Genomic DNA, 12677 nt, shown 5'->3' with positions numbered 1-12677 from the left:
TTGACTTGTCCGCTGCCATAGCCGGGGCACCTGGGACAGCAAACACATCAGGCATCAGGCAGCTCAGTAAATGCTTGTTGAATGAAAGAATGAACTGTACCCATGACACCAGGCAGCTCATGGAAACCACCTTTAGATCAACGACCTCCTCCGTCTCAGAGTCTCCCGGAAGGTCGCATTTGCTATGGACTGAATTGTGGCCCCACATAACTTCATATACTGAAGCCCCAACCCCAGTGTGACTGTATTTGGAGACGGGGCCTTTAAGGAGGCAGTTAAGGATAAAGGAGGTCATGAGGGTGGGGACCTGATCCTTATAAGAAGAGGGAGAGAAACCAGGGATGTGTCTGCACAGAGGAAGACCACGGGAGGACACAGGGAGAGGGTGGCCATGGGGGAGCCGAGGAGAGTGGCCTAAGGAGACACCAAACCTCCAACACCTTGATCTCGGACTTCCAGCCTCCAGAACCATGAGTAAATAAATGTCTGTTGTTTAAGTCCCCCAATATTTTGTGATGGCAGCCCTAGCAGACTAATATAATGTCCAATAACAGATGTGCTGTGCAGAAATAGTCCAGCACTAGAGACTCGAAACACACACGGACTTTTCCTTAGAACAACGGTAATAGGAGCATATCTCTGTTTTTGTTTGTTTGTCTGTTTTATTTCAAATCAATTTAAACGTTTAAAAACATTTTTATTAGAGTATAGTTGATTTGCAGTGTTGTGCTAGTTTCAGGTGTACAGCAAAGTGAATCAGTTATACATATACATACATATATCCACTCTTTTTTAGATTCTTTTCCCATATAGGCCATTACAGAGTATTGAGTAGAGTTCCTGTGCTATACAGTAGGTTCTTATTAGTTATCTATTTTATATATAGTAGTGTGTATATGTCAATCCCAACTTATTCATCCCCCCTTATCCTCTGGTAACCATAAGTTTGTTTTCTACATTTGCGACTCTGCTTCTGTTTTGTAAATAAGTTCATTTTGTATCATTTTTTAGTTTTCACATATAAGCAATGTCATATATTTGTCTTTCTCTGTCTGACTTACTTCACTCAGTATGGCAATCTCTAGGTCCATCTGTGTTGCTGCAGATGGCATTATTTTGTTCTATTTTATGGCTGAGTAATATTCCATTGTATGTATGTACGACATCTTCTTTATCCATTCCTCTGTTGTTGGACATTTAGGTTGCTTCCATGTCCTGGCTATTGTAAATAGTGCTGCAACAAACATTGGGGTGCATATATCTTTTCAAATTATGGTTTTCTCTGGGTATATGCCTAGGAGTTAGGATTACTGGGTCTTATAGTAGTTCTATTTTTAGTTTTTTAAGGAACCTCCATACTGTTCTCCATAGTGGCTGTACCACTTTATACTCCCGCCAACAGTGTGGGAGGGTTCCCTTTTCTCCACACCCTCTCCAGCATTTACTGTTTGTAGATTTTTTGATGATGGGCATTCTGACTGGTGTGAGGTGATACCTCATTGTAGTTTTGATTTGCATTTCTCTAATAATTAATGATGTTGAGCATCTTTTCATGTGCTTCTTGACCATCTGTATGTCTTCTTTGTAGAAATGTCTGTTTAGGTCTTCTGCCCATTTTTTGATAAGGTTGTTTGGTTTTTTTGATATTGAGCTGCATGAGCTGTTTGTATATGTTGGAGATTGCTTCGTTTACAAATATTTTCTCCCATTCTGAGAGTTGTCTTTTTGTTTTGTTTATGGTTTCCTTTGCTGTGCAAAAGCTTTTAAGTTTCATTAGGTCCCATTTGTTAATTCTTGTTTCTGTTTTCATTACTCTAGGAGGTGGATCAAAAAAGATTTTGCTGCAATTTATGTCAAAGAGTGTTCTTTGTTTGCAAAGCAGAAATAGAGACGTAGAGGTAGGGAATGGACATATGGATATGGGGAGAGGGGAGGAGGGGTGGGATGAATTAGGAGATTGGGATTGACATATATACACTGCCATGTATAAAATAGATAACTAATGAGAATCTACTGTGTAGCACAGGGAACTCTACTCGGTGTTCTGTGGTGACCTAAATGTGAAGGAAATCCAAAAAAGAGGGGATATATATATACTGTAGCTGATTCACTTTGCTGTACAGCAGAAACTAACACAACATTGTTAAGCAACTATACTCCAATAAATATTAATTTTAAAGAAAGGGTTTTGACCTTGCAGGTGGGGATTGTCCAAAATTGGACACTTTACAGAGGAGCACCATTTATAATTTGCTCTTCCAGGAAAACTGGGCTGTGTGGTTGGCCTGTTTATAAAGGAGATGACATCTATTTAAGTAAAGAAATGTCAGCTTGAAACTTAAGAGGTTTTAGTAATAAGGTAATATATTAGGTAAATACAGATGGCAATGCCGCCCCCTCTTCAGGCTGTTTCATGCTCACTGGATGGTGGGCCACTTTTGAAGATTCAGTATTTCTAGTGAATGAGCTGTAGGAATAGTTCATGGATTCTAAGATGCACATCTCCTCCACATTCCATCACCTCTAAAATTGCTGGGAGTCGTGCCCCGCGCAGGTCCAGTTGTCATGGCCCAGGCTTGTGCACACCTGGTCACAGCAGTTTATGGTGTCACCGTTTTTCATGTGCTGAGTTTGATTTGCTGGTTAAAACATCTTCAGAGGGGTTACACTTGGCCCTGCATTGAAGAGAGATGGTGCTGTGTGCACAGAAGGATGGGGGGAAGAGAGCGGCACTTGGATTTCATCTTAACGGAACGGGTAAGCCTCTTTAAGACATGACTGTGAGTCTGCACTTCCTTGCCCACCAGAATCAAGTGCTTTATGTATCCCAAAGAAGGAAGGTCTCTAGAGGTAGATGAGTTTATCATTTCTTGTTTGTTGCTGAAATACATAAAAAAAAACAGTCAGCCCACCCTAAGCAATAAAACACCACCCCCCAGCTTGCTGAGGGGTGTCTGCAGCTTGGAATAACATCCCAGAGGCAACTCTGACAGCATCCTCGCTCCTGAGGTGTCAGGACATGGGGCATCATTGATGAAGAATTCCAGGAAATCTTAATTTTCTTTTCATGTTTGCACAAGAATGCTGTTGGAAAGAAACCTCTGTCTAATATATATGTAGAATAAAAACTAGAAGTGCTATAAAAATGTGGGGTCCTAGTTAACCTAGAAGCTTACTTTTGTTCTTAATTTCTTTTACGTTATGTTTAACAGTTATGGAAACAGCGATGGTTAATTTTATGTGTCAACCTGGCTAGATCATAGTATCCATATTTTGGTCAAACACATCTGAATGCTGCTGTGAAGGTGTTTTTAAAATGTGATTAGCATATAAATCAGTAGACCCAGAGTAAAGCAGATGACCCTCCATGATGTGGGTGGGCCTCATCCAATCAGCTGAAGCCTCAAGAGAACAAACTTAGGTCAGCCTTGGAGGAAGGAATTCTGCCTCCAGACAGCCTTCTGCTTCAAGCTGCAGCATCATCCCTTCCTTGAGTCTCCAGCCTACCAGTCCACCCTGCAGATTTTGGACTTGCCAACCCCCATAATCATGGGAGCCAATTCCTTCAAATCAACCTCTGTTACAGATAGGTAGGTAAATAGAGAAAAAAATAGAGACATATAGATAGAGACATACACACACACACACCCTACTCGTTCTGTTTCTTCGGAGAACCCTGACTAATGCAGAGATTCAGGTTTAGTAAACATGGCCGTGGTTCTGTTACCGATCCAAACTTGGGTCTGCTTGCCTATGTGCAGTGAAGCCAATCTACTGACACTGGGTTGTGGTGAAGGAAAGTGCAGCATTTATTGCAGGAGCCAAGCAAGGAGTCCAGGCAGCTAATGCTCAAAAAGACCTAAACTCCCCAGTGGGTTTCAGGGAAAGGTTTTTAGAGACTGAGTGAGGGAGGGGGGTTGTGGAGTGTGTGATCAGCTTGTGGACATTCTTCTGATTGGTTGGTGACGAGGGAGTCAACACCATCAACCTTCTGGTTCCAACTGGTCTGGGGTCTATGTGCTTGTGGGCAGCATACAGTTAACTTCTTCCACCTGGTAGAGGTTTCATTACCTGCAAAATAGCTCAAACGACATGGCTCAGAGTATTATCTGTAGCTCTTGACTATAGAGCTTTGACTTTGTTTAATGGCTAAACTATTATTATTTTGGTTTGCTTAACTGTTTCCTTTCTTTCTGCATTTTTTTCACTTCTCTGATTAAATTTACTCTTTGGAAATCAGGGAAGGCCTAAGAAGCTAAGGTTTCTCTGCAGACAAGAGACAGGCAGAGGACATGGGGGTAGAGGGTGTCTATTCAGCGAAGGCCCCATGGGGTCCTGCTCAGTTACAGTTCCTGCTCTGAATCTTGTTGCCTTTTTTTCCCATTAGTTTGGATATCATTAGTTTATTATAAAAGAGAAACATGGAAATTATTTACATGATGAAAGTTTTCAGAACTTCAGTGGAATGGGCAGCTAGCTTCACGTGATGCCATTTCAGTAGTGACTTATTTTAGTCAACGTATTTTCCAAGAATGTCACCATCTCTAAGTAAGAAATAATCGTTGTCGTCTAGAACTACTTTGGTGCCTCCATATTCTGGGAGGAGAACTTTATCTCCGACTTCCACACCAGCTGGTTGAATCTCTCCACCCTTTCCTTTAGAGCCCGATCCAACAGCTACTACTGTTGCTTGCAATACTTTTCCTTGTGATTGTTTTGGAAACATAATGCCTTCTTTGGTTACAGTTTTGGCTGCACTTCTTTCAGCTAATACTCGGTCAAAGAGGGGAAGAAACTTTCTAAATGCCTGTCCTGCCGTGACTCTGGTTGCCGCAGTTCGTACTCTGCTCCCTAGCCGCCGCCACAAGGAAGAGACCCTCCTGTTGTATTTTGTGCAGGCTCTCCAAGGCTCATCTCGGCCTTCAGTGAAATGTGAACGATGCACCGTCCTCACGGGGTTATCTTGAGGGTTTCGGGAACAAGACTGTTAAAGCATTTGCCCAGGTGCCAGGCTTGGAGGAAGAGGGAAGAGCTCGAAGCTCCGTGCAGGGGAAAGCACTTAGCACCACTGGCTGCATTCAGAATTCTGTGTGTCCTAGGAGGCTTACCTACGAGTACAGAGAGGTCAAACTATGCCCCATGTTGCCCAGCGGTGCTCCCAACCCCAGTGCTCTGTAAAGGCGGGTGAGGAGGCACCCTCTGTGGGACCTGCCTGGGAGGACAGAGGAAGTTAACAGGAATCCCAGCCCACTGTTGTCCCCTCTCAGAAATACTAGAGAGATCAGCCAGTCCATAACTGTGTGTGTCATAGCTCCTCCTCCTCCTCCCTCAGCTCTCCCTCACTCTAAAGCCTCTGTGGAGCATAGTAAACCTATCTCCCCCAGGTCGGCTCTCTGGCTGAACCCCTGAGGGTGTCTGAGCCCCATGTTACGATACTGTTCTGAGCAAATGAAGTGAAACCACCTTGGTGCTAAAAACTGCAGTCAGCCCTCCTCCAGCTGAGCATCTGGTAGACTGGAAACCTCAGGTACCTTGGGATCACCCACTGGCTGGGAGAGGCCCCCAGCAAAGCCTGTGCATGCATCTAGGATGAACTGCGTCCTCCTGTGTCACTCCTCGCCCTGGGATGAGAAGGAGAGTGCAGATCTGAATTTGTGTAGATTTCTTTTAGTCCCAAGTTGCCGTTTTCAGGGATAGTCTCATTTTCAGTCTGAAAAAAAACATAATGAACATAACTAGATTGTATTATCATTTAAAAGATTCATAACAGCAGTATTTTTAATCTTCATTTTTACAGATCTTTATTCAATATCAGAACAATGACTAAACTCTGGAGAGAAAAGAAATTAGCTGTTATTTCAATGAACCTAAATAACATTGATTTTTATTTTTAAATTAAATCTTGAGTAAATTAATTCATAGATCTGGATTGCCTATAAACCCTAAGAGAAGCAATAACATTTTATTTACTTGCAGGTTAAAATGGTCTCTCTTCTCATGAAACACTCACTCAAAAAGCCAGAGTAGGTTCTTACCCAGGACACCCAGGGAAGGGACATTCCCTAGCCAGTAGGCTAGGGGGAGGAGAGGCTGTTGAAATGATTTCCTGATTTCCATTACTCAGTTGTAAGTTCCATGAAGGCAGGGTTTCTTTTTTGGTTTGTGTTCACTGCTCCATCCCCAGCCTTTAGAACAATGCCAGCTAGCACTTAGTAGGTGCTTAATAAATATTTGGTGAATGAATGAAGCAATCATTTATCATTTATAGTTTTCTCCCATTCCCCCCCATCGTATACCAGTAACAATGGGCACTCAACAAAAATAGGAAGTGACCATTTTATATTAGAATAGGTGTGTATATCACTGGGATTATTACATTGCCTTGTGCATGGTGAGATAGAGCTATTAAATAATCTCTTTAAAGATCTAGCTGTCAGTGTAAAGTTACTTTGCCAGATATTAAGGCATACCACAAATCTCTAGTGATTAAAAATTGTGGTCTTGTGCAAGTACAGACAAATGGACCCACAGCACAGAAGAAGGAGCTCAGAAACAGACTTCCATAGGACAGGAGCTTAATATACGTTAAGGTGGAACCACAAATCAATAAGGAAAGTTTCTGTATAGAAACTCTCCATAGAGGGAAATTTGAATATAGAGAAAAAGGAAACTGGATCTATACCAAACACCACATACAGAGGTTAAAAAGACTTAAATGTGAAAGATAAAATTATAAAGTTAATTGAAGAAGGTTTAGCTGTAGGAAGACTTAAATGAACCTGACGAGCACAAATTATAAGGCAAAAAAAAAAAAGAATTTGATCACATCAGAATTAAGAATTTCTGTTCAATGAAAGTGACCTTGGATAGCACCCACAGTAAGATGACATTCTGGGGGGAATCTCACCAATTTCGAGGAACAATATGCAGGGAACCTCTTCCAAATCAACAGAAACCAAGAAAAGCCCAGATGGAAAAAAGGGGAAAGTATCTGTTCAGGCATTTTACAGGACAGGAAAATCACAAGGTTAAAAAGCAAAGGAAAGATGCTCCAAATCATTTTTAATTAGAGAAGCATGCATTGGAGGGCAACTGAATGGCCTTTTGTAAGTGACAGGGAGATGGTGGTAAGCCCTCCACTGGTAGGTCTGGTCACAAAAACAGGAAGACTTAAGAAAATGACACCTCCCTCCCCCTTCCAGAGCTGTGATTTAATAGTGACAGAGAATGAGCAGGAAACATATGTCATTCTGTTCATAAGAGGCAGAGACAAGAGTAGGGATGCTTTCTAGGAAGAAGGCAACAGTGGACCATGGAGGGGTAATGGAGGATGGTAAGCAGAGAGGCCAGGGGAGACTAGGGCAGGCAGGAGGTGACCCTCTGTCCCAAGGGGAGCCGTGGAGGCTGGAGGGAAGAGAGATGTTGGCCTTGGTCTCCCCCAGGACCCCCGCAGCCCAGCAGCTCCCATGCCCCCTCCACTCCAGGTTGGTGATCCTGGTGGATAACAGCCACCACCAAGCCAGAATCAGCTCAGAGGGTGGGAACTGAAGTGACTGAGGTACCCGATGGATGCCGGCAGGGGAAGAAGACAGATCCTACCCCAGTTTATCAGAAAAGGCGTCCCTGGCTCTTCCTGGAGAGTTGCTCGGAAAAGCTGGGAAGCTGAGCTGAGATGCAGAGCCGCACAGGTCCTCTGAGTGCCCTTGTGGGCAGGAGGTGGGGTGAGGTAAGTCAGTTTGGGGGTCATTCTCAGTGTCCACGTGCCACCTGGCCCTTCTCATTGGGTGCGAAGTCTGTGGTGCTTTCTGTGGAAGGTGGTTAGAAGAGCCATCCTGCGTGACTGTGGCAGGGTTATTCCCAGCAGTGCAGGACAAGACCCCTGGCGCTGGCCTCTGTCCCCGCTCTGCCCCTGGGCTATTGCTCCCAGAGGAAGCCCTGCCAGTGTCGCATCATTGGGGCCCTGTGAGTGTTTCCTGAGCACTCCTAGGGGCCAGCCACTGTCCCGCGTGGGCTCTGAGGCCGCAGAGGTGAGCATGCCCACATCCTGGTGGGGAAGACGACACATAAACAAGGAAATGATCTGGCGGTGATAACTGCGGTGCAGAGAACTGAGGGTGATGTGGCAGAGAGAGCCTGGCCCACTTCAGCCTGAACGGTCAGCAGAGTGTCTCAGAGGAGACCTTCAGGGTGAGACCTGTACCAGGGGGAGGAGCCAGGCAGTGGGAACAACAGATGAAGGAAGCTCCAGGTTAGGACCCAAGGTGGCCAGCTGGTCGGCGGGGCGTGGGGCCCGGGATGCCGGGGAGGGAGGCAGGGCTGAGCAGGACAGGCTTTTGTGAGCCTGGCCATGGAGTTTGGGTTTCAGACACTGGGAGGTTTTCAGTTGGGGGTGATGAAATCTGGTTTTTGCTTTTTAAAAAAAGTCACTGCCTGCTGTGTGGGGCTTGGATTGTAGTCAGGTAAAGGATGCAGGGGTATCAGGCAGTGGGGCAAGAGATATTAGGAAGTAGCCAAGGTGGGGACATGGAGGCCACGAGAAGGGGAGAGATGTGATGTGTGTTCTAATCTGCCCACTGGCTGCATGTAGGGACGGAAAAAGAGAAGAAATCAGGAAGGCTTAGGTTCTAGGCTGGGAAGCTGGGTGGCTGCCGGTGCTGTTTATTAAGCTGGGGAGGGAAGAGGAGGGGTTGGAGAGGGTGTGGGGTAGGAAGTGAAGAGGTCTGGCCGGGTGAGGCTGGGTTGGAGTGAGTGGAAACGTCAGGAGGGCAGGCAGACACAGAAATCCAGAGTCACAGGGAGATATCTGAGCTGGAGGTAGGGCTGTGGCCTCCTCTGCGTCGCACAGGTGCTGTTTAGAGCCTTCACGTATGAATGCATTTAAGGAGAGTGTCGACGGAGATGGAGACAAAGAGCATCCCCAGCCAAGCCCTGCGGCCCAGGACCTTTGTCCTTGGGAGCTGGAGGGGAAGGACGAGGCCCAGGAGAGCTGCAGGAAGGCAGGTTTCAAACGGGGTAGAGGCCCCCTCTGTGGAATATTCTTGAAGGCCAGTTAATATAAAATCCACTTCATGGCAGATCATAGGAACACATGTCAGCCTGGTCAACACAAAGCCGACTAGAAAACCTTTTAGCTGCTGGGTTACCTAACTCCCTCATCATGGGCCCATGTCACAAATACCCGTTTAGGTAAGCTTTTCCTATTCTACAGACTAGAAGCAGAGATGTGACTTTCTTGACCCTCCTACTCAAAAAGAGGGGCAAAGCAAGAAAACCAAAAAATAAGATGAATGATGGAATAGAAAATTTGGAAAAATCCCTAATAAATCATTAATTTTGTATATTTAACAAAATCCAACTTCCTAGGGACCAAGTGACTCACCTAAGATGACGGCTCGTTGTCAGGTCAAGACTAGCAATCAAGACTTCTCCCTCTCAGCCCACTGTTTCCACCACGAATATTCTGGGAAAAGAAGTCACTTTGTATAGTAGTTTGTGTTTGTTAATCCTAGACTCCTACTTTGTCCACTGTACATAAAACAGACAAACAATAAGGTCCTACTCTTTAGCACAGGGAACTATATTCAATATCCTGTAATAACCTATAATGGCAAAGAATCTGAAAAAAATGTATAACTGAATCACTTTGCTGTATACCTGAAACTAACACAATATTGTAAATTAATTATACTTGAATAAAAAAAAAAGTCACCTTGGTAAATGTCCCAATTCTCTGATTCTTACCCCTACTTACATAGAGGACCTTGACCTCTGACTCTGTCTCCTTGAGACCTTCCCTCGGGCAGTTCCATAAAGGGAGCACCTCTTCCTGCAGGCTTGGTGCCTCAAGGCAGTGTATGCTGCCCCCAGGCTGCCATTAGTGGGTTGAGGGCAGGTGGGCCCAGAGGGCTCTGCAGGCCACAGGAGTTAGTTACATTGTCTGAGTTGCTGTGAGACATAGGCTGGAAGGCAGCTGAGCAGTGGAGCCAGTTGCAGCCCCCCAGCGCCCTCATCCCAGGGTCCCAGATGGAATTGTGCCCTCCCCACACACTCAGACTTGCGAGCTGTTTTGTGCTTTCTCTTCTTTTTTTAAGATTATTTAATGCCTTCCTCCCTTCCTTCCTTCTTCCCTTCCTTCTTTCCTTCTTGTTAGAGGATTTCTTTGAGTCAAGAGACCTGGATTCCAGTCATGGCGTCCCCTCTGAGGTCTTCAGGGTTCTCATCTATAAAACGAAAGCTTTAGGGTCCCAAACCAGCAGCATCAGCATCACCTGGGAACTTTCTAGAAGTGCACATTCTCAGGCCCTCCCAGCCCTCCTGAATCAGAATCTCTGGGCATGGGTTCAACCACTTGGTTTTCACAGTCCCTGCTGGTTCTAACCACCCACCCACGCAGCCACCGCCATGGTATCAGAGGTCCCTGGCCGCTATTGGCCCCGGTCTATCTGGGAGGGATGACATTCTCCATCTCCCAGGGATGCCGAGTCCACACGGCAGTGGTGCTACTCCTCCACATGGTGGAACCTTAGAATCCAGAGATGCATCCGGCTGTGAGGACTTTAAATTGTACCCTCACCCTTTCTCCCAGCTGTTGAGAATCCTCAGACTGGATGGGACCTGGGAATGAAGTCTCCCGGCCCTGGCGCCAGTAGCTCTAACTGCATGAAAATGGTGTGGAGGCAAGGTTGGTGGGCTATAACGCAGCAGCACTGCTTTTCATAGTTTTACCTCTGTCTTCCTCTGAAACACAACTACTGGTGTCCTTTTGTAGATATAATTGTGACAAGGAGAAGAATAAGGATGGCATTTTCTGCTCCCTTTTCCCACCTGCTCCCCACCCCCTACCCCACCACCTTCCTCTGTGTTGCTCTGCTCTGGGGCCAGCTGTGCTCATCAGATGGATCTGAGAAGTGGAAGAAAATAAGTGGCTGAAATCATTCATATTCGAAACAGGAAAAAGCTTCTGCTGAATGAAAGACTGGAGCAGCCAGCAGAGAAGAGGAGGAAGGGGCCGGGGTCATGAGGAGACCCAGGCAGCTGACTCAGTTGGGGAGTTTAGGGCAGTGGATAAGCCCCAAGTCATGACATGGGCTCACAGTGTGTGCAGCGTGAGTCCCCATCCCTGGTGACCCTTAGGGAAGGCATCCACTCCCAACTTTCTTACAGAAAAGCTGAGACCATCCAGTCTCAGGGTTAGGGTTAGAGTTAGGGTTTGCGTATCTTTTGAATGTGCTGCCTATTGAAATCATCATCAGGGTGTGAGCAAATGTGTCCAGGACTTTTGAGGTTGTGATAAGGGGCCTCAGTAACACCAGACTAGGTGGGGAGAATATGCATTTGAAATATGATTCATGGAGAAAGACAAGTGTGTTGTCCTTATTCCTATGTCTTTTAGTTTCAGAGAGTTCATGTAAATAGTGGCCTTACTTTATTTTTTATTTCCAAAATTAACATTTAGCACTAGAAACATTGACACCATTGACGTTTTGGTGGGGATTACTCTCAGACATCTTGGGAGCGATTGTGTTTCTTGGGGAACACCACAGCAGGCCAGGAAACAAATATTCCCACTTGTTTTTATGTGAGGCTGAATATGATTCTGATTCCAGACAAAGTTCCCAGCAGATCTCTTAGTTTCTACCGCATGTGGGGAACGACGTGGCTTCGCGATGTTTAGTGTTTCTTATAGTGAACACTTGTAGATATTCTTTGTAACCTTCACTCAGTGTTTAATTGGGAGTATCATCCCTGAGAGTCTCAAAAGTTTGAAATTCACTTCCAACCTCCTTAAGACTTCAATGATGTCAGAGATCTAACTGGGTGTAAGAGATGGTCATCGCTGTATGACAATGGCCAGAGAGACTGGAGAGAATAGAATTTGGAGTTGGAGTCCCTGGATTTCGTAATTGTATGGCCTTGGAAAAGTCACTGAATGTCCTTGAGCCTCTGTCTGTTCATGTGTAAAATGTATATAAAAAAGAATCCCGGAATATTGAAGATGGAGCAGTGGAGATGATATGAACAAGCTCTGCATAAACTACAAAGGGCCCTGCAAATCTGGGCTCTGTGCTGTGGATGACTTTGGGGCTCTCAGCACCTCTGTTCTAAGGATGCCCTTCCCTTCACCTCTCATTGGTGCATGTGCATAGAAACGGCCCTGTCCCTGCACCCCAATACCACTGGTACCACTACCGCAGTTGATTGACAGGTGCCTCACCCACGCCAGGGCCGACATGGTCCTAGCTGTGGACTGTTGATGACTGACCCAAGGAGGGTACCTGAAAGGCAAGGCATTCTTTCCTGGGACCTTGCACATCGTTCTTCAGGAGAGTCTTCTCTTCATCAATAGCCACTGGGATGGAAAACATGAGAGGCAGAGATGGGAGTTGAGAGAACATCATTTGGGTACCTTATAGCATAACATTGGTTCCTGCCCCATCTGGGGCCCAGATCGCTCCTGGCTCTCAGAGTCAGTTTCACCAACTCGTGTGGGTTTCCATAACTGCAGTCCAAAAAGCCCTTTGGCATGATGACACCTTCATCAGGCACATTAGTACAAAGTCTTTTCTGTATTTCTCAGGGTCTGAAATCAGGTTTAGTGCATTAATACAAGGAAGAGAAAATATAGGTATAAATATTGGAAAGGCAGAAACAAAACTTGTTCTTTGCAATCATTTTAC

General features: G+C 45.4%; 1 protein-coding gene and 1 pseudogene across 2 annotated transcripts in view; one reads left to right on the top strand and one right to left on the bottom strand.

The window, feature by feature from the left end:
• Nucleotides 1–12677, top strand: part of LOC137232774 (OTU domain-containing protein 7A) — a 389090-nt gene that overhangs the window by 82817 nt on the left and 293596 nt on the right. The window lies entirely within an intron of this gene.
• Nucleotides 4481–12232, bottom strand: LOC137219741 (10 kDa heat shock protein, mitochondrial pseudogene; annotated as a pseudogene).

This window comes from Pseudorca crassidens, chromosome 1, assembly GCF_039906515.1.
Source record: "Pseudorca crassidens isolate mPseCra1 chromosome 1, mPseCra1.hap1, whole genome shotgun sequence".
Taxonomy (NCBI): Eukaryota; Metazoa; Chordata; class Mammalia; order Artiodactyla; family Delphinidae; genus Pseudorca; species Pseudorca crassidens.
This window is presented reverse-complemented; position numbering and strand designations above follow the sequence as displayed.